The sequence below is a fragment of the Misgurnus anguillicaudatus genome, unplaced genomic scaffold (genome assembly GCF_027580225.2).
Source record: "Misgurnus anguillicaudatus unplaced genomic scaffold, ASM2758022v2 HiC_scaffold_34, whole genome shotgun sequence".
In the NCBI taxonomy this organism is placed as follows: Eukaryota; Metazoa; Chordata; class Actinopteri; order Cypriniformes; family Cobitidae; genus Misgurnus; species Misgurnus anguillicaudatus.
Window position 1 is genome coordinate 1,926,487 of NW_027395284.1, and position 19,080 is coordinate 1,945,566.

The following is a 19,080-nucleotide window of genomic DNA, read 5'->3' on the forward strand; positions in this document are numbered from 1 at the left end:
TGGAGACTTCTGACAGACTTCCTGACAGTTTTAGATTAGGGATAGTTTCACTACTGCATAAAAAAGGAGACAAGACTGAACTTAAAAACTGGCGCCCTTTAACACTTTTAAACTTCGACGTAAAGCTTTTTAGCAAAATTTTAGCAACACGAATGTCAAAGGTTTTAGAGGACGTAATCCACCTGGATCAAGCTTGTGCTGTGCCTGGGAGGAAGATCACGGACAGCCTGGTGCTGATTAGAGATGCCATCTGTTATGCGAGAGACAGAAACATTAGGCTAGTAGTCCTAAATTTAGATTTTGAAAAAGCATTTGACCGGGTCTCGCACCAGTATCTGTTTGGGGTACTGCAAAAAATGGGTTTTCCAGGGAGGTTTATAGCCTGGGTGGGACTGCTGTACAATGGCTTAGTCAGCAAAATCTTGGTAAATGGGCATTTATCAAAAGCGGTAAATATACGCAGTGGTGTCCGTCAGGGGTGCCCTTTATCTCCCCTCCTGTATGTGGCATGCATTGAGCCACTGGCACAGATCTTGAGAAGGGATAAATGGATTAAAGGACTGGACGTTCCTGGAACCGGTGGACTGACAGCGACCTGCGTTTTATATATGGACGACGTGACCATTTTAGCCACTGACATTACATCTTTACAAAGAGCAATGGACTTGACTGACTGGTACGGTCGGGCCTCGGGCGCTAAACTTAACAGGAGTAAGTCCGAGGCCCTGCTCTTTGGGCCGTGGGGAAACATAGACACAGGACAATTGGATGTGGATTTTAAAACGACTGACTTAAAAATTTTAGGAGTAAAATTTGACAAGGAGGGTGGTGGCCGGGGAAACTGGACTGACCTGCTAGGGAAAGTTAGGAAAAGACTGGGGTTTTGGGGACTGAGACAATTGACGATCGAGGGTAAAATTTTAATTTTTAAATCTGTGATTTTACCATTGATTTTGCTTGTCTGTTCTGTTTTTATTCCCCCCAGGAGTTTCCTGGTAGAGCTGGTCAGAGGGGCGGTGTTTTATTTCGTGTGGGGGTCCAAATGGGAAAGACTTAAAAGGGAGGTCTTCAAGAAAAGACCTGAGAATGGAGGAAAAGGCCTTCCAGATCCCCACCTGTTTTTAGGAAGCCGCTTCACCGCCCTTCACATTGGATATGCACTGACCCCATCCAGAGAGAACAAGACAGCTGCCATGACCCGTTTCTGGATGGGGTCTTACTTAAGAGCTCTAAAGATTTTACCAGTTGATTTAAGAACTCCAGTTTCTTTTAACTTGTCCAAAGAACATTGTTTTATTAAGACGTTTTTAAAGAAGTATGTTTTAGAGAAAGAAGAAGTCACCATTTTAACTAATCACAAGAATATTGTCTCTTTTGTGCAGGACCGGGAACCAGTGAGTCCAATCCCAGGCCTCACATTAAGTGAGGCCCAACAAGTTTGGAGGAACGCTGCCCACCCCGCTCTTCAGAACAGACTTAAAGATTTGGCATGGTTGGTCGCCCATGAGATCCTCCCAGTCAGGGCGGTAATGCACTCCCGGGGTATGGCCAGGAACCCAGTCTGCCCACAGACTGGGTGCAACCTTCCGGAGACCGTACGACATCTGCTCTGGGAGTGCGGTAATGCGAGGGACCTGTGGGCCAGAACCGGCCCTCTGTATTGCCCGTGCCTGCCAGCAGGTGGGGTCCAGATGGATTACAAGCTCGCAGTCCTCGGGGTGGGTCGGGGCTTGAGGGATTTGTCTGCCCAACAATTCGCCTCGCTCTGGCTCACCCTAAACGCCATTAAGGACACCATCTGGACCACCAGGAACCTGCTGGTGGGGAAACGTGTTACGGTGCCCCTCCACGCACGCGAGCAGAGGGTGAAATCTATGCTGCAGGGGCACCGGACATAATCATTCGGATGAAGGGGTCGGGGTACCACAGGGAGGTCCCAGCTTGCCACCGTGCCTGGCTGCCCGTAGATGCACCCAGACCACCACCGGCTACGGGAACAGCGGGCCAGCGGGCCGGAGGGTGGGGATCTCCTCTGGGCACCAAGTTAAAAAAATGCATGTTCTGTTGAGTGGGGTGAAGGCTTTTGATAGGGACTCACCCCGGCCCTGTACAAATAAAGGCATTTTATTTTTGATGATTTTAATGTATTTATTTAATGATGAAACGTTGTTATTTATTTTCTTTTTAACCACTTTGTTTCTTACATAATATATTAAAAAGAGTTTTTTTAAATTTTTATCTCGTTAAACTCTTAGAAGTTTTATTAATGCATGTGTGTATCAAAAATAAGTGGTTTTAAATGAATGTTGTAAAATGGTGTCAATAAAAAATTTTTCGAAAGAAAAAAAAAATCTGTTCTTATCAGTTTAATGTCTGATACGTCTCCTACCCGGGGACTATACGTTAAATGGATTTTTGACCTTCGGAAATGGAAGCGGAGCTTGCTCCTTCCACTCCATGCATCGACGTGGTATTGCAGTGTTTCCATGAACGGTGCGCTCCCCTTCTCGGGGACAAATAAGTTAGGTAAAAAACAGAATTTGTTTCTTTTGTGCGTGAATGACAGAGTGTTTTTTAATTCGTGTGTTTTAAAAGTGCTGTGTATTCGTTGGCATTATTGGTTTAACGAAAAGCTTGCATGGAAATGAACACGCTGATAACGAAATGTTTTTGTAATGTATTTAATTATTTTCCTTACAGTTTGCGGAGGTGATACCAGGACGAATTAAACAGCCTCGACACAGCTGAAGGCGCAAGAAAATCGTACGAGACAGTTTGGGATGTTAAAAACACCTGAAAACTTTTTTTCCACTACCCTTACAGCGGTCGAAAAACCACAGCAACGTCGACACGCCTGGAAGCATAGCTGTATTTGTTTAAGACAACGGGTAAAGTATTTTCTTGATTACCTAAATGACTTGCAGTAAGAAAATATTTTAATTTATAATGATAACTCTGTCATCATTTATTCATCCTCGTGTTGTTTTCAACCTGTATGCATTCGTATTTTGGAGGTGACACGATGACGACTTAAACATCATCGACACAGCTGAAAAAGCGAACGAGACAGATTGGGATGTTCAAAACACCTGAAAACTTTTTTTTCACTGTACTACAGCTGTCGAAGAACCACAGCAACGTCGGCAGATCTGGAAGCATAGCTGTATTTGTTTAACTCACAACGACAACGGGTAAGTCATTGAGCCCTTGTGTTTTTATTTATCCACGTTCTAAAATTGCTATGCTTTCGTTGTTTCTCGATTGCTCTGTACATTTCTTTGTTTCTATTCCACGTAAAGTTACTTTGTAATAACGAAACGATATATTGAAATGCGCTATTTAAATCCATTTGATTTAAATTGTTTCACGTTTTTCTCTCTGCACGGTTTAACCGGGCTGGAAACGGAAAATGGGTAGATCTCGAAGAATATTTGGTTTCAGACCTGGCTTCGTGCGCCTTTCCACCTGGTCACACACAGTAATGAAATGGTAGTCGGACGGCCTTCGGGGGCGCCGTCGATGTGATCGGTCACAGGAAGATGCGGCCGTCTGGCCTCAAAGGCTGTTGCTCATACTTACCTGGCAGGGGAGATACCATGATCATGAAGGTGGTTCACCCAGGGCGAGGCTCAGCCATTGCACTCCGGTTGTGCTGACCCTTTGCGAATTCCCCAAATGTGGGAATCTCGACTGCAAAATTTCTGATAGTGGGGGACTGCGTTCGCGCTCTCCCCTGGCCTTTGTGTTAAAAATAGATTCGTTTGTCTTTTTACGGAAAATCCAAGAGACGTCTAACCACGGCCCAAGAACGCATTGGTCATCAAAAAGCGGCTATTAAACGACTACATAACTTCTAATAGACCGCGAATATGTGTCTAGGCTAAAACAAGGCTTAATTTGGGCTGTCAGTGAAAATCTAATAGACGTTTGACCGTTCCCCAAGTATAGACTGGCCATTAAATAGAACCACAATCAAACAGCTACATGTCTAAGAGACATTCAACAAAATAATGCTTAGATGATTCTTTTACTTACAATGTAAGCGGTTCTCAGGAATGGCAATCATCCAAACTAATAAATTATAAAGCTTTTAAAAGAAAATGACAACCGTTAAACAACCTAGACAACGTTGGGCAGTACAAAATGCTTAGAAATACAAGACAAAACGAAATATTGTACATGAATGTACATTAAAACAAGCCAACAAATCTGCCAATGGGCTAAGACAATTTTTCTTGAATTAGGTGTTTAAATCTAGATTTGTTTCTAAGCCCTTTGGCAGATTTATTTGCTTGTTTTAAGCCCAAATTCACTTAAATTTTATGTTTTGTCTCCCGAAAGGCTAGGCTTATTTTCTTATGTCATTTTGCTCATCAAAATAATGCATCTTATTTTAAGACTTTTTAGATATTTGCATAGTTAAAAATTATTTTTTGTGAAATGTATTCATTCATTCGCTACCCTTCATACTACAGCTGTCGAAAAACCACAGCAACGTCGACAGACCTGGAAGCAAAGCTGTATTTGTTTAACTTGCAAAGACAACGGGTAAAGTATTTTCTTGATTACCTAAATGACTTGCAGTAAGAAAATATTTCAATTTATAATAATGATAAATCTGTCATCATTTACTCATCCTCGTGTTGTTTTAAACCTGTATGCGTTCGTTTTTTCTGATTAACACAAAAGAAGATATTTTGAGGAATGATGGTAAACCCACAGCAGATAGTGACCATTGACTTCCATAGTAGGAATAAAAAAATATGATGAAATTTAATAGGTACCATCGACTGTGTGCTAACCATCATTTTTCAAAATATTTTCTTCATCATTTATCACGATACTTCCAAAATATTTTTTTCCTACTATGGAAGTCAATGATAATGTATTTCATTATTTGCTTTACAAGCCTGAAAATGATAGGTTGGAATCCAGGCGACAGGATTCTATGGTAGTCAAAAACAGGCAAACAAGTAAAATAATCACCATTTACTTTTAAAGCATTTTGAAAATTGCTTGCTTATGCTGGGAGTAAAGGTATTTAATGCAGTGCGCATCCTGTTTAAAAGGTAAGGTATGATTCTTTTAAAGCTGACACATTTGCCACATTAAAATAACAGAAATGTACTGTTTCAACATTTTGGAGCCGGTGTGTCTGTGTTCTTGGGGCACATCTAAATGTAAGAGCAGAATTGCTTAATATTCTTCTCTATTTCTTGTATAGGTCAATTATGAGTGAAGAACCGTTCACCAAATGAAGACCACAGCCAGGTGACGGGATTGTGTGGTAATCACAAACAGGTTGAAAATTGAAGTTCTGTGTGTTCTTTTTGTACTTTATTTCTGCAGGTAAGCACCATACCGTAAGCTTCATTCCCTTTATAACAGGCAAGGTTCATACTGTTTTATTCTTTTATACTGTTTTATTTTAAATCATTCAGTAAATGCAAAGTTAAACCGATGGTGTTTTTAATCTAGATTTGAAAGTGCCTACTGTTGAAACACATCTGATCTCATCTGAAGCTGATTCCAGCTATACAGGTTCATACTGTTGTATTCTTTTATACTGTTTTATTCGTACTGTTTTAAATCATTCAGTAAATGCAAAGTTAAACCGATCATACTGTTGTATTCTTTTATACTGTTTTATTCGTACTGTTTTAAATCATTCAGTAAATGCAAAGTTAAACCGATCATACTGTTGTATTCTTTTATACTGTTTTATTCGTACTGTTTTAAATCATTCAGTAAATGCAAAGTTAAACCGATGTGTTTTTAATCTAGATTCAAAAGTGTCTTCTGTTGAAACACATCTGATCTCATTTGAAAGCTGATTCCAGCTACAGGTTCATACTGTTGTATTCTTTTATACTGTTTTATTCGTTCTGTTTTAAATCATTCAGTAAATGCAAAGTTAAACCGATCATACTGTTGTATTCTTTTATAATGTTTTATTCGTACTGTTTATTCAGTAAATGCAAAGTTAAACCGTTGTGTCTTTAATCTAGATTTAAAAGTGCCTACTGTTGAAACACATCTGATCTCATCTGAAAGCTGATTCCAGCTACAGGTTTATACTGTTGTATTCTTTTATACTGTTTCATTCGTACTGTTTCAAATTCTTCAGTAAATGCAAAGTTAAACCGATGTGTCTTTAAATCTAGATTTAAAAGTGCCTACTGTTGAAACACATCTGATCTCATCTGAAAGCTGATTCCAGCTACAGGTTCATACTGTTGTATTCTTTTATACTGTTTTATTCGTACTGTTTTAAATCATTCAGTAAATGCAAAGTTAAACCGATCATACTGTTGTATTCTTTTATACTGTTTTATTCGTACTGTTTTATATTCTTCAGTAAATGCAAAGTTAAATCGATGTGTCTTTAATCTAGGTTTAAAAGTGCCCACTGTTGAAACACATCTGATCTCATTTGAAAGCTGATTCCAGCTACAGGTTCATACTGTTGTATTCTTTTATACTGTTTCATTCGTACTGTTTTAAATCATTCAGTAAATGCAAAGTTAAACTGATGTGTTTTTAATCTAGGTTTAAAAGTGCCTACTGTTGAAACACATCTGATCTCATCCGAAAGCTGATTCCAGCTACAGGTTCATACTGTTGTATTCTTTTATACTGTTTCATTCGTACTGTTTTAAATCATTCAGTAAATGCAAAGTTAAACCGTCGTGTTTTTCATCTAGATTTAAAAGTGTCTACCGTTGAAACACATCTGATCTCTTCTGAAAGCTGATTCCAGCTCCAGGTGGCATATTAACTGAATGCTGATGCACCTTGTATTTCGATTGCTTTGTATGCTTGAAACATGTGAAGAATTGACAATAAATAATCTTTATCAAGTGTTATACATTAAAAAGTGGATAAGTAACAAAAATGTCACTCCTGACAGCTGATAAATTAATGTTTTTTTATAGCACCATTGAGGCGAGCACTTTTCAAGGCAAGATTCTTTATAGAACCTTATAAAAAGTTTCCATATAGTACCAAAAAACGGGTTCTGCTGTGGTTACATGCTGAGGAACCCTTATTTGGTACTTTTTAGGAGCATTTGTCTTAAGAGTGTTGCATAGGTTCGAAACTTTCAAACTTGAAACCAAATAGAAGGGTCACACTGTTTTTTTTTGTGGAGTGGACATGAACAAGCTGCAGGCATTCAAATGTTATTTGTAATTTATTGTCTTATTTCATATTTAAAAAATAGCTATACAACTGGTGTTCCTCAATTTTAGGGCCTATTTTGTTTAGTATATCAGTTTTGTTCAGTTTTTTATGTGCATGCAAAAAGCAATCAGCAGGCAAATTAACTGAAGCTTTACCTTCATGTTCTTTTTGTGTAAGTGATAACTGTTTCTGTATGTATTTTATGTATTTGTATGTTTTTTACACGTATAGAGTGAAATGCACACGGTGAGGAATGGACCCAGACCTTCAGTGCCAGACCTCTGACCCGTTAACCTCCATCCCGACAGCCAGCGCCTTCTCCGGCTCCCATTGCGGTATCGCTTCTCGGCTTTTTGGACAAGAACAAGTGGACACCGGGGACTACAAGTTTAAATGGATTTTTGACCTTCGGAAATGGAAGCGAGGCTTGCTCCGTCCACTCCGTTCATCGACTCGGGCGCTTTCCGGGCACAAATAAGGTGAGTTTAAAACCAGAGTTTGCTTCTTTTGTGCGTGGTTGCCAGTTTGGTTTCCAATCCGTGATCTATATGATGTTGCGCGTTCTATAATATGTTTCTCGTTCGCTCAGTACTTTTGTGTGTTTCTATTCCACGTAAAGCTAACACCAAAACGATTGTGGAGAGCGCTATATAGATTGTTTTCAAAGAAAAAACAACAACGAGAAACAAACCCATGTTAAAATGGGTCAAATTATTTAGGCGGAGCACGCTGTCGCGTTGAACAAAGACAATGGCGCGTGCACACAACGAATGTGTATTGTGGAAAAGTTTGGCCCATATGCAGGTTCGCATGTGTCTTCGGTGGATACTAAAAAGATAAACATCTGCCCGGTGATCTAGTTTGTAGACAATATTTTTATATATGCAATCGAAGTGAATTTAAACAAGCAAAAAATCGGCCAGTGGGGTAGGACAGTTTTTCTTGAAATAGTATTTATGGGAAAAGTTCACGACTTTTTTTCTTACCCTTTAGGCAGATTTATTTGCTTGTTTTAAGCATAAAATAATCATAAACAGGAAAACGAATTGTATAGGCGGAGCACACGGGTTTTTTTTTCGTTCAAAGAAAAAAAGCAGCGTGGCACGAAGGAATGTTTGACTGAAATGGAATTTCGCCCTCTATTTTCCTTACAAACATAAACCAAAGAGAAGGGCCAGATGGCATCGTGTTGTACCTTGTATTCGGTGATTGAAATCGAAAAAAAAATCGAATAGATCTATATATAAACACAATTGTTTTGTTGAACAGAGACAATGGCGGCATGCTCCAGCGTCGCCTATATGCCCATTTCACAAAATGGCGGCTTTGACCGGAAGTAGGGAAAACATTTTACTGTAATGACGGGGGTCGTTGTCCAAAGTGTGCCCATTTGAAGAAGTACATACACGTTTTACTTCTCATTTCTTTAGACTGAATAATTGTTTCTTATTAATTCCAAAGTATGTGACGTGATGATCTAATCGTATGTGTTATTCCTCGTTTGCTTGCATGTGTAACCTTTGGTTAAAGGTATGAAAAGGAACCGACTAGGTCACCTGGGTTATTTATTCACACAGGAAAATAGATTGAACCCAAGAGAAAAAATAAACAAACAAAAAAGTTACAAAAATATGAAAAGGACCCTGCTGGTTCGGATGGGATTAAAGACAGAGACGTGACTCTCCAAAAATAGTACAAATTTATTTTTTACAGAAAGTGCTTAAAAATATTTAAAAGATAAAATTTACGGCCCACCGGTTATTTACCCACAATTGGAGAGACTAGATTAAATCCACTTTTTAACAGAAGGGACAAACCACACAGCAAATCAGTGCATAGTTCTTAAAAGCAGTGACGAACCAAAAATAAACCAAAACACACAAACATACTCTCGCCTTCTGTTTAAGTCTCAAAAACCACCGCTCAGATATTACATGTGGAAATAGTTATATAAATGGTACATACACTTATATACACACGTAAAGAAAGAAAAAAACTGCAGGACAGCAAAATACAGTTAACTCCCGATGACTATTTAAACAGCGTCCAAGCGGCTCACGGAGCAAAAATACAAAGCCTTTTAGTTTAATAAACTTCCACAAAAAATAAATATCAAATCCTTACGCAAACATGTATGCGACGAGACTTAAATCATGCAAAACATGAATGGTAACCAGACGTGCTTGTTGTGTACAGGGAGTGCATTTATTTGTAAACTTTTGCTAAATCAAAATGGTTTATTTTTTATTTTACTTTTTTACCTGGGTTTTTGGGAATACTTTTATATATTTCACAGCTATATAATTGGTTATAATAACGCACTTTTTGTTTATGAGCACGTTGAAATACATTAACACAGGATAATGCGGCAACAAATCAAATGTGCATTTAAATGCAACAAGCAAAATAAATAAAGCAAATCCATGCAAGCAAACGAGGAATAAAACACACCGCGATTAGAAAATCAGATCGCATACTTTGTAATTGAAAATAAATAATAATTAATTCTAAAGAAATAAGAAGTAAAATGTGTAAGTATTCCTCAAAATGTGCTTTGGACCAAGACCCCGTTCATCACAGCAAACGGGAGCAGACCCGAATAGGTATGTCTAGTTGTTTTATTTAAAATTTCCAGCCGTCTGTAAATTCATGTTTGGAAGAAAAAAGTAAATTAAGGTCTGTCTTGCTGTTATTGTCTTGTTTTCTAGTAAATATCTGACAATTCTTAAATCGAGATGCATTTACTTGTTACGCAAAGTGGCTTAAGATGTTATGTATTGTAATAATTGAAATAAATTACAAAAATCAACAGGTTTATATTTAAAACAAGTAAAAATATCTGCTGGCGGGGTAAGAAAAATAAACTTAATTTCAGTTTCAACTGAATTCAATAATAAACTCAATTTAGGTTTATTTCCCTTAACCCACTGGCATATATTTTTACTTGATTTAGGCCTTAACCTATTACATTTTAGAATTGATTTCAGTAAACAAGACTTAAAATCTAAGCCACTTTGCTTAACAAGAAAATGCATCTCGATTTAAGAATTATTTTTTTACTCGAAAACAGGAAAAAAGTAGCAAGTAAACGAACAGATTTGGATGTTAAAACACTTAAACACTTTTTTCACTCTACCCTTCATATTACAGCTGTCGAAAAACCACAGCAACGTCGACAGACCTGGAAGCATAGCTGTTTGCTTGTTGCGTTTAAATGGACATTTGATTTCTTTACCAGCATTGGATTTAGACCATTCAATGAGAATAGTTAACAGCGTTCATTATGATTGATAAGCCCTTAATGGAGAATGAAGTCTGCATACATTAAAAGCCTTATTTTATTCCAAAATGTATGCGACGAAACTTAAATCACGCAAAATATGAATGGTAACGAGACGTGCTTGTTGTGTACAGGGAGTGCATTTATTTGTAAACTTTTGCTAAATCAAAATGGTTTATTTTTTATTTGCTTTTTTTACCTGGGTTTTACCAGGTTCGCATTCCGGACATTTTTAATCCACAGTGTATGCAGTTATTTAGTAGAAAATGATATGCTGTTTTTTGGTAGAATTTTGTGTGAGCTAAAGAAAGTGATGCCAACCCAGCAAATACAAAAACGTTATAAAAACGTTTTGTGTTTGCTGGGAATACTTTTATATATTTCGCAGCTATATAATGAATTATAATAACGCACTTAGGCGGAGCACACGGGTTTTTTTTTCGTTCAAAGAAAAAAAGCAGCGTGGCACGAAGGAATGTTTGACTGAAATGGAATTTCGCCCTCTATTTTCCTTACAAACATAAACCAGAGAGAAGGGCCAGATGGCATCGTGTTGTACCTTGTATTCGGTGATTGAAATCGAAAAAAAATCGAATAGATCTATATATAAACACAATTGTTTTGTTGAACAGAGACAATGGCGGCATGCTCCAGCGTCGCCTATATGCCCATTTCACAAAATGGCGGCTTTGACCGGAAGTAGGGAAACATTTTACTGTAATGACGGGGGTCGTTGTCCAAAGTGTGCCCATTTGAAGAAGTACATACACGTTTTACTTCTCATTTCTTTAGACTGAATAATTGTTTCTTATTAATTCCAAAGTATGTGACGTGATGATCTAATCGTATGTGTTATTCCTCGTTTGCTTGCATGTGTAACCTTTGGTTAAAGGTATGAAAAGGAACCGACTAGGTCACCTGGGTTATTTATTCACACAGGAAAATAGATTGAACCCAAGAGAAAAAATAAACAAACAAAAAAGTTACAAAAATATGAAAAGGACCCTGCTGGTTCGGATGGGATTAAAGACAGAGACGTGACTCTCCAAAAATAGTACAAATTTATTTTTTACAGAAAGTGCTTAAAAATATTTAAAAGATAAAATTTACGGCCCACCGGTTATTTACCCACAATTGGAGAGACTAGATTAAATCCACTTTTTAACAGAAGGGACAAACCACACAGCAAATCAGTGCATAGTTCTTAAAAGCAGTGACGAACCAAAAATAAACCAAAACACACAAACATACTCTCGCCTTCTGTTTAAGTCTCAAAAACCACCGCTCAGATATTACATGTGGAAATAGTTATATAAATGGTACATACACTTATATACACACGTAAAGAAAGAAAAAAACTGCAGGACAGCAAAATACAGTTAACTCCCGATGACTATTTAAACAGCGTCCAAGCGGCTCACGGAGCAAAAATACAAAGCCTTTTAGTTTAATAAACTTCCACAAAAAATAAATATCAAATCCTTACGCAAACATGTATGCGACGAGACTTAAATCATGCAAAACATGAATGGTAACCAGACGTGCTTGTTGTGTACAGGGAGTGCATTTATTTGTAAACTTTTGCTAAATCAAAATGGTTTATTTTTTATTTTACTTTTTTACCTGGGTTTTTGGGAATACTTTTATATATTTCACAGCTATATAATTGGTTATAATAACGCACTTTTTGTTTATAAGCACGTTGAAATACATTAACACAGGATAATGCGGCAACAAATCAAATGTGCATTTAAATGCAACAAGCAAAATAAATAAAGCAAATCCATGCAAGCAAACGAGGAATAAAACACACCGCGATTAGAAAATCAGATCGCATACTTTGTAATTGAAAATAAATAATAATTAATTCTAAAGAAATAAGAAGTAAAATGTGTAAGTATTCCTCAAAATGTGCTTTGGACTAAGACCCCCTTCATCACAGCAAACGGGAGCAGACCCGAATAGGTATGTCTAGTTATTTTGTTTAAAATTTCCAGCCGTCTGTAAATTCATGTTTGGAAGTTTTTGTCTTGTTTTCTAGTAAATATCTGACCATTCTTAAATCGAGATGCATTTACTTGTTAAGCAAAGTGGCTTAAGATATTATGTGTTGTAATAATTGAAATACATTCTAAAAAGCAACAGGTTTATATTTAAAACAAGTAAAAATATCTGCCGGTGGGGTAAGAAAAATAAACTTAATTTCTGTTCCAACTTAATGCAATAATAAACTCAATTTAGGTTTATTTCCCTTAAACCACTGGCATATATTTTTACTTGATTTAGGCCTTAACCTATTACATTTTAGAATTTATTTCAGTAAACAAGACTTAAAATCTAAGCCACTTTGCTTAAGAAAATGCATCTCGATTTAAGAATTCTTTTTTACTCGAAAACAGGAAAAAAATACAAAGTAAACGAACAGATTTGGATGTTTAAAACACTTTAACACTTTTTTTTCACTCTACCCTTCATATTACATACTACTTCATATTAGAGTTAAATGCCCGCTAGCCTCCACCCCGAAAGCCAGCGCCTTCGCCGGCTCCCCTTTGGCTGCGTCTATTGCGGTATCGCTTCTCGGCCTTTTGGCTAAGATCAAGTGTAGTATCTGTTCTTATCAGTTTAGGAGGACTAAAAACAGAACATACAAGTAAAAGCAATGGTAAAATTACAGCTTTAAAAATCAACACTTTTCCATGTAATGTCAACTGTCTCTGTCCCCAAAACCCCAGTCTTTTCCTAACTTTCCCTAACAAGTCAGTCCAGTTTCCCCGTCCACCACCCTCCTTGTCAAATTTAACTCCTAAAATTTTTAGGTCTGTTTCTTTAAAATCCACATCCAGTCCTCCTGTGTCAATGTTTCCCCACGGCCCGAAGAGCAGGGCCTCAGACTTACTTCTGTTGAGTTTAGCGCCTGAGGCCCGACCGTACCAGTCAGTCAAGTCCATTGCTCTTCGTAAAGATAAAACATCAGTTGTTAAAAGGGTTACGTCATCCATATATAAAACACAGGTCGCTGTCAGTCCACCAGTCCCAGGCACGTCTAGTCCTTTAATCCATTTATCGCTTCTCAAGATCTGTGCCAGTGGTTCCATACATGCCACATACAGGAGGGGAGATAAAGGACACCCCTGACGGACGCCGCTGCATATATTTACAGCTTTGGAAAGATGCCCGTTAACTAGAATTCTGCTGACTAAGCCGTTGTACAGCAATCCCACCCAAGCTATGAATCTCCCTGGGAAACCCATTTTTTCCAGTACCTGAAACAGGTACTTGTGCGAGACCCGGTCGAATGCTTTTTCAAAATCTAAATTTAGGACTGCTAGCCGAATGTTTCTGTCTCTCGCAAAACAGATGGCATCTCTAATCAGCACCAGACTGTCCGTGATCTTCCTCCCGGGCACAGCACATGCTTGATCCGGGTGGATTACGTCCTCTAAAACAGTAGACATTCGTGTTGCTAAAATTTTACTAAAAAGTTTAATGTCAAAATTTAAAAGTGTGATTGGTCGCCACGTCTTAAGGTCAGTCTTGTCTCCTTTCTTATGTAAAAGTGAAACTATCCCTATTCTGAAGCTGTCAGGAAGTTTGTCTAGAGTCTCAAATTCCTTAAAAACCGTCAATAAATCATGTGCTAAAATATCCCAAAACGTCACATAAAACTCCAGGGGGAGTCCATCCATTCCTGGGGACTTCCCTCGTTTAAAACCTTTAAGAGCAGTATGTAATTCTAAAATGGTTAAATCTTGAGATAAAAACACATTTTCACAACTTACCTTTTTTTCTACAAACTCTAAAACTTCCTTTATTGTCTCGTTTTCTACTTCTTTATTGCAATATAAACTTTCATAGAATTCCGTCACTCCATTTAAAATTTCTTTTGTTGTATGCACTTCCCTCCCACCTGTTTTTAGTGATGTTATTGCTTTAGCCTTTGTAACAATCTTCTTAAAAAAATATCTGGTGCATTTTTCCCCTTCCTCAATATCTCTTTCTCTACTTCTTAAAATTACTCCTTTGCTTTGAGTTTCACTTAAAGCTGACATTTCCTCTTTAACTTCTTTGATTTCTTGACTAAAATCCAATCCTTCATTTAAAAGATTAAAATACCTCTGCAGTCTTTTTTGCAGCCCCATCATGCGTCTTTTCTCCCTGTCTTTTTTCATCTTTCCTATTTTTCTAAAAAATTGCCTTGTCCTGTCTTTTACCATCTCCCACCATTGTGTACGTGAATCATAAAAGTCTTGGAGGGTCTGCCATTGGCTAAACTGCTCCCTATATTCTCTAACTACCTCCTCATCCTCGAGAAGGGAACAGTTCAGCTTCCACAGCCCTCCCCCTACCGTCACACCAGTGGGCAGTGAAAGGGTGCAAGACAGCATCATGTGATCAGAAAAGAACAGGGGGGTCAATGTAGCATCGGTTGGCGGGCAGTCTCTTGTAAAAACATAGTCGATTCGAGAGGCTTTAGTGCCATCACCACTGAACCAGGTGAAGCCCTCCTCTCTCTGATGCATTAGTTTAAAACAGTCGACTAACTTAAAATCTCTCACTAAACCCTGCAATAAAACCGATGTTTTATCTACCTTAAAATCTTCCCCTACCCTCTTCCTATCCTTTTGGCTTAAAACACAATTAAAATCCCCTGCCACCACCAGGGGAGCCCTACCTAGCATGTGAGGCTGCAAAACCTCTAAAAGTTCATGCCTTTCATTTTTATCTGTAAAACCATACACGTTGAGAATCTTAAAATCCCTGTCGAAAAAAGTCAGATTTGCTAAAATGGCCCGTCCGTCCCTCACCACCGTGCTGCCCTTCACCAAGATGTTAGGATTATTTATTAAAATTGCAACACCATCTGATTTATTAAAATTTGATCCACTCCACAGTGAGGGTCCTGGGGTCCATAGTTCCTCCCACCTTCTGTAATTAGTTAAAAAGGGCAGAGAACACTCTTGCAATAAAAACACATCTGACTTAAAAGACTTTAAAAGGGATAAAACACTCTGTGCTCGGATGTTAGTCCTCACACTTCTCACATTGATTGTAGAGACAGTGAGGGCCATGAGCAGTAAGGTTTTAAAAAGCATGAACTTTAAAAGAGAAACATTGTATGTTCTGTTTTTAGTCCTCCTAAACAATTTTTTACAGACGTGGAGAGGGCCGTGTTTTATTTCCTGTGGGGGTCCAAATGGGAACGTCTAAAGAGAGAGGTCGTAAAGAAAAGACCAGAAAATGGTGGGATAGGCCTCCCAGACCCACAACTGTTTTTAACAAGCCGATTTACTGCACTGCACATTAGTTATGCAGTGACCCCATCCAACGAGAACAAGACGACAGCTATGGTCAGATATTGGATGGGGTCCTACCTGAGATTTTTAAAAGTTTTACCAGTTGATTTAAAAACTCCAGTATCTTTTAATTTGCCCCAACAGTACAGTTTTATCAAGACATTTTTAAAGAAATATATTTTAGAGACTCAAGATGTAAATATTTTAACAAATCACAAATCTCTTGTCTCTCTTGTACAGGACCAGGAGTCAGTGAGCCCAGTTCCAGGCCTCACTTTAGAGGAGGCCAAACAAGTATGGAGGAACGCTGCCCACCCCGCTCTTCAGAACAGACACAAAGATTTGGCGTGGTTGGTGGCCCATGAGATCCTCCCAGTCAGGGCGGTAATGCACTCCCGGGGTATGGCCAAGAACCCAGTCTGTCCACAGACTGGGTGTAATCTACCAGAGACTGTTCGACATCTGCTCTGGGAGTGCGGTAATGCGAGGGACCTGTGGGCCAGAACCGGTCCCCTGTTTTTCCCGTGCCTGCCAGCAGGTGGGGTCCAGATGGACTACAAGCTCGCAGTCCTGGGGGTGGGTCTGGGCCTGAGGGTGTTGTCAGCACAAGAGTTCACCTCGCTCTGGCTCACCCTAAATGCCATTAAGGACACCATCTGGACCACCAGGAACCTGCTGGTGGGGAAACGTGTTACGGTGCCCCTCCACGCACGCGAGCGGATGGTCAGAACGGTGTTGCAGGGGCACCGGACATAATCATTCGGACGAAGGGGCCGGGGTCACACAGGGAGGTCCCCGCTTGCCACCGTGCCGGGCTGCCCGTAGATGCACCCAGACCACCACCGGCTACGGGAACAGCGGGCCGGAGGGTGGGGATCTCCGCTGGGCACCAGGGAAAAAATAAAAATAAAAAAGTTTGTTCTGTAGAGTGGGGGGATGGCCACGTTGGTAAGGGCTCACCCCGGCCCTGGACAATAAAGGACTTTTTAAATTGATTTAGGTTGTTGTTTTATAATTGTTTAAAACTTCATGCATTGTTTTATTCTTAAACTCATTGGCTTTTTACCCTTTTAACACCCAGAAAAGATTTTAATAGTCCTATCTCTTTAAAAAAGTCTTAAATGTTATGTATTGTCTGACGTTTTAAAGATATTTTATTGAAATTAATGACTGTGACTGTGAATGTGAGTGTTTCTTTAAAGCCATGTTTGTTTTTGGAAAAAAGATGTGATGACAATAAAAAAATTTTCGAAAGAAAAATCTGTTCTTATCAGTTTAATGTCTGATACGTCTCCTACCCGGGGACTATACGTTAAATGGATTTTTGACCTTCGGAAATGGAAGCGGAGCTTGCTCCTTCCACTCCATGCATCGACGTGGTATTGCAGTGTTTCCATGAACGGTGCGCTCCCCTTCTCGGGGACAAATAAGTTAGGTAAAAAACAGAATTTGTTTCTTTTGTGCGTGAATGACAGAGTGTTTTTTAATTCGTGTGTTTTAAAAGTGCTGTGTATTCGTTGGCATTATTGGTTTAACGAAAAGCTTGCATGGAAATGAACACGCTGATAACGAAATGTTTTTGTAATGTATTTAATTATTTTCCTTACAGTTTGCGGAGGTGATACCAGGACGAATTAAACAGCCTCGACACAGCTGAAGGCGCAAGAAAATCGTACGAGACAGTTTGGGATGTTAAAAACACCTGAAAACTTTTTTTCCACTACCCTTCATACTACAGCGGTCGAAAAACCACAGCAACGTCGACACGCCTGGAAGCATAGCTGTATTTGTTTAAGACAACGGGTAAAGTATTTTCTTGATTACCTAAATGACTTGCAGTAAGAAAATATTTTAATTTATAATGATAACTCTGTCATCATTTATTCATCCTCGTGTTGTTTTCAACCTGTATGCATTCGTATTTTGGAGGTGACACGATGACGACTTAAACATCATCGACACAGCTGAAAAAGCGAACGAGACAGATTGGGATGTTCAAAACACCTGAAAACTTTTTTTTTCACTGTACTACAGCTGTCGAAGAACCACAGCAACGTCGGCAGATCTGGAAGCATAGCTGTATTTGTTTAACTCACAACGACAACGGGTAAGTCATTGAGCCCTTGTGTTTTTATTTATCCACGTTCTAAAATTGCTATGCTTTCGTTGTTTCTCGATTGCTCTGTACATTTCTTTGTTTCTATTCCACGTAAAGTTACTTTGTAATAACGAAACGATATATTGAAATGCGCTATTTAAATCCATTTGATTTAAATTGTTTCACGTTTTTCTCTCTGCACGGTTTAACCGGGCTGGAAACGGAAAATGGGTAGATCTCGAAGAATATTTGGTTTCAGACCTGGCTTCGTGCGCCTTTCCACCTGGTCACACACAGTAATGAAATGGTAGTCGGACGGCCTTCGGGGGCGCCGTCGATGCGATCGGTCACAGGAAGATGCGGCCGTCTGGCCTCAAATGGCGCTTTTCCATTGCATAGTACCCCACGGTTTAGTTTAGTTTGGGTCGGGTCAGCTCACCTCACTTTGGCGTGGTTAGCTTTTCCATCGAGTTTAGTATCACTTCGCAGTGGGAGGAATTATAGGCGTGTCGTTATATTTGCGCTGCATACGGCTGTGACATCATACAAGAGAGAGCGTCCTTGTACATTCCCATACATTTATTTATTTATCAGTCCGCCACAAAATTAAAATTGGCCACCACAAATAGATGTTTACTTTGCACATCGCGTTTATAACTACCTCTCTCTCACATAACAGTTTCTGTTCAAACACCCGTGGCGTCTGTCGACGGCGCTCCGCTGAGCCTCAATGAAGTTGCATTAAAGCATAAATAATACTGACGTGCACGTCGCGAATGTGCCGCCACAAAATTAAAATTGGCCACCACAAATAGAAGTTTACTTTGCACATCGCGTTTATAACTACCTCTCTCTCACATAACAGTTTCTGTTCAAACACCCGTGGCGTCTGTCGACGGCGCTCCGCTGAGCCTCAATGAAGTTGCATTAAAGCATAAATAATACTGACGTGCACGTCGCGAATGTGCCGCCACAAAATTAAAATTGGCCACCACAAATAGAAGTTTACTTTGCACATCGCGTTTATAACTACCTCTCTCTCACATAACAGTTTCTGTTCAAACACCCGTGGCGTCTGTCGACGGCGCTCCGCTGAGCCTCAATGAAGTTGCATTAAAGCATAAATAATACTGACGTGCACGTCGCGAATGTGCCGCCACAAACTGCAAGTCTGGAAAAAACTTTTATGTGTTCCTGATTCACAACCTGTGGACGTTTTTAAT

The 19,080-nt window shown here is 39.1% G+C and overlaps 1 non-coding gene and 3 pseudogenes across 1 annotated transcript; all 4 read left to right on the forward strand.

Annotated features, from left to right (window-relative positions):
• Positions 1–2,326: 2,326 nt before the first annotated feature.
• LOC129435123 (U2 spliceosomal RNA) lies at positions 2,327–2,504 on the forward strand (annotated as a pseudogene).
• Positions 2,505–3,571: 1,067 nt separating this feature from the next.
• On the forward strand, positions 3,572–3,736 carry LOC129435522 (U1 spliceosomal RNA). The gene has a single exon (XR_008641328.1). It is a non-coding gene; the product is annotated as a U1 spliceosomal RNA (small nuclear RNA).
• A 9,298-nt stretch (positions 3,737–13,034) lies between these two features.
• LOC141363431 (U2 spliceosomal RNA) lies at positions 13,035–13,158 on the forward strand (annotated as a pseudogene).
• A 3,837-nt stretch (positions 13,159–16,995) lies between these two features.
• On the forward strand, positions 16,996–17,172 carry LOC141363424 (U2 spliceosomal RNA; annotated as a pseudogene).
• The last annotated feature ends 1,908 nt before the right edge of the window (positions 17,173–19,080 follow it).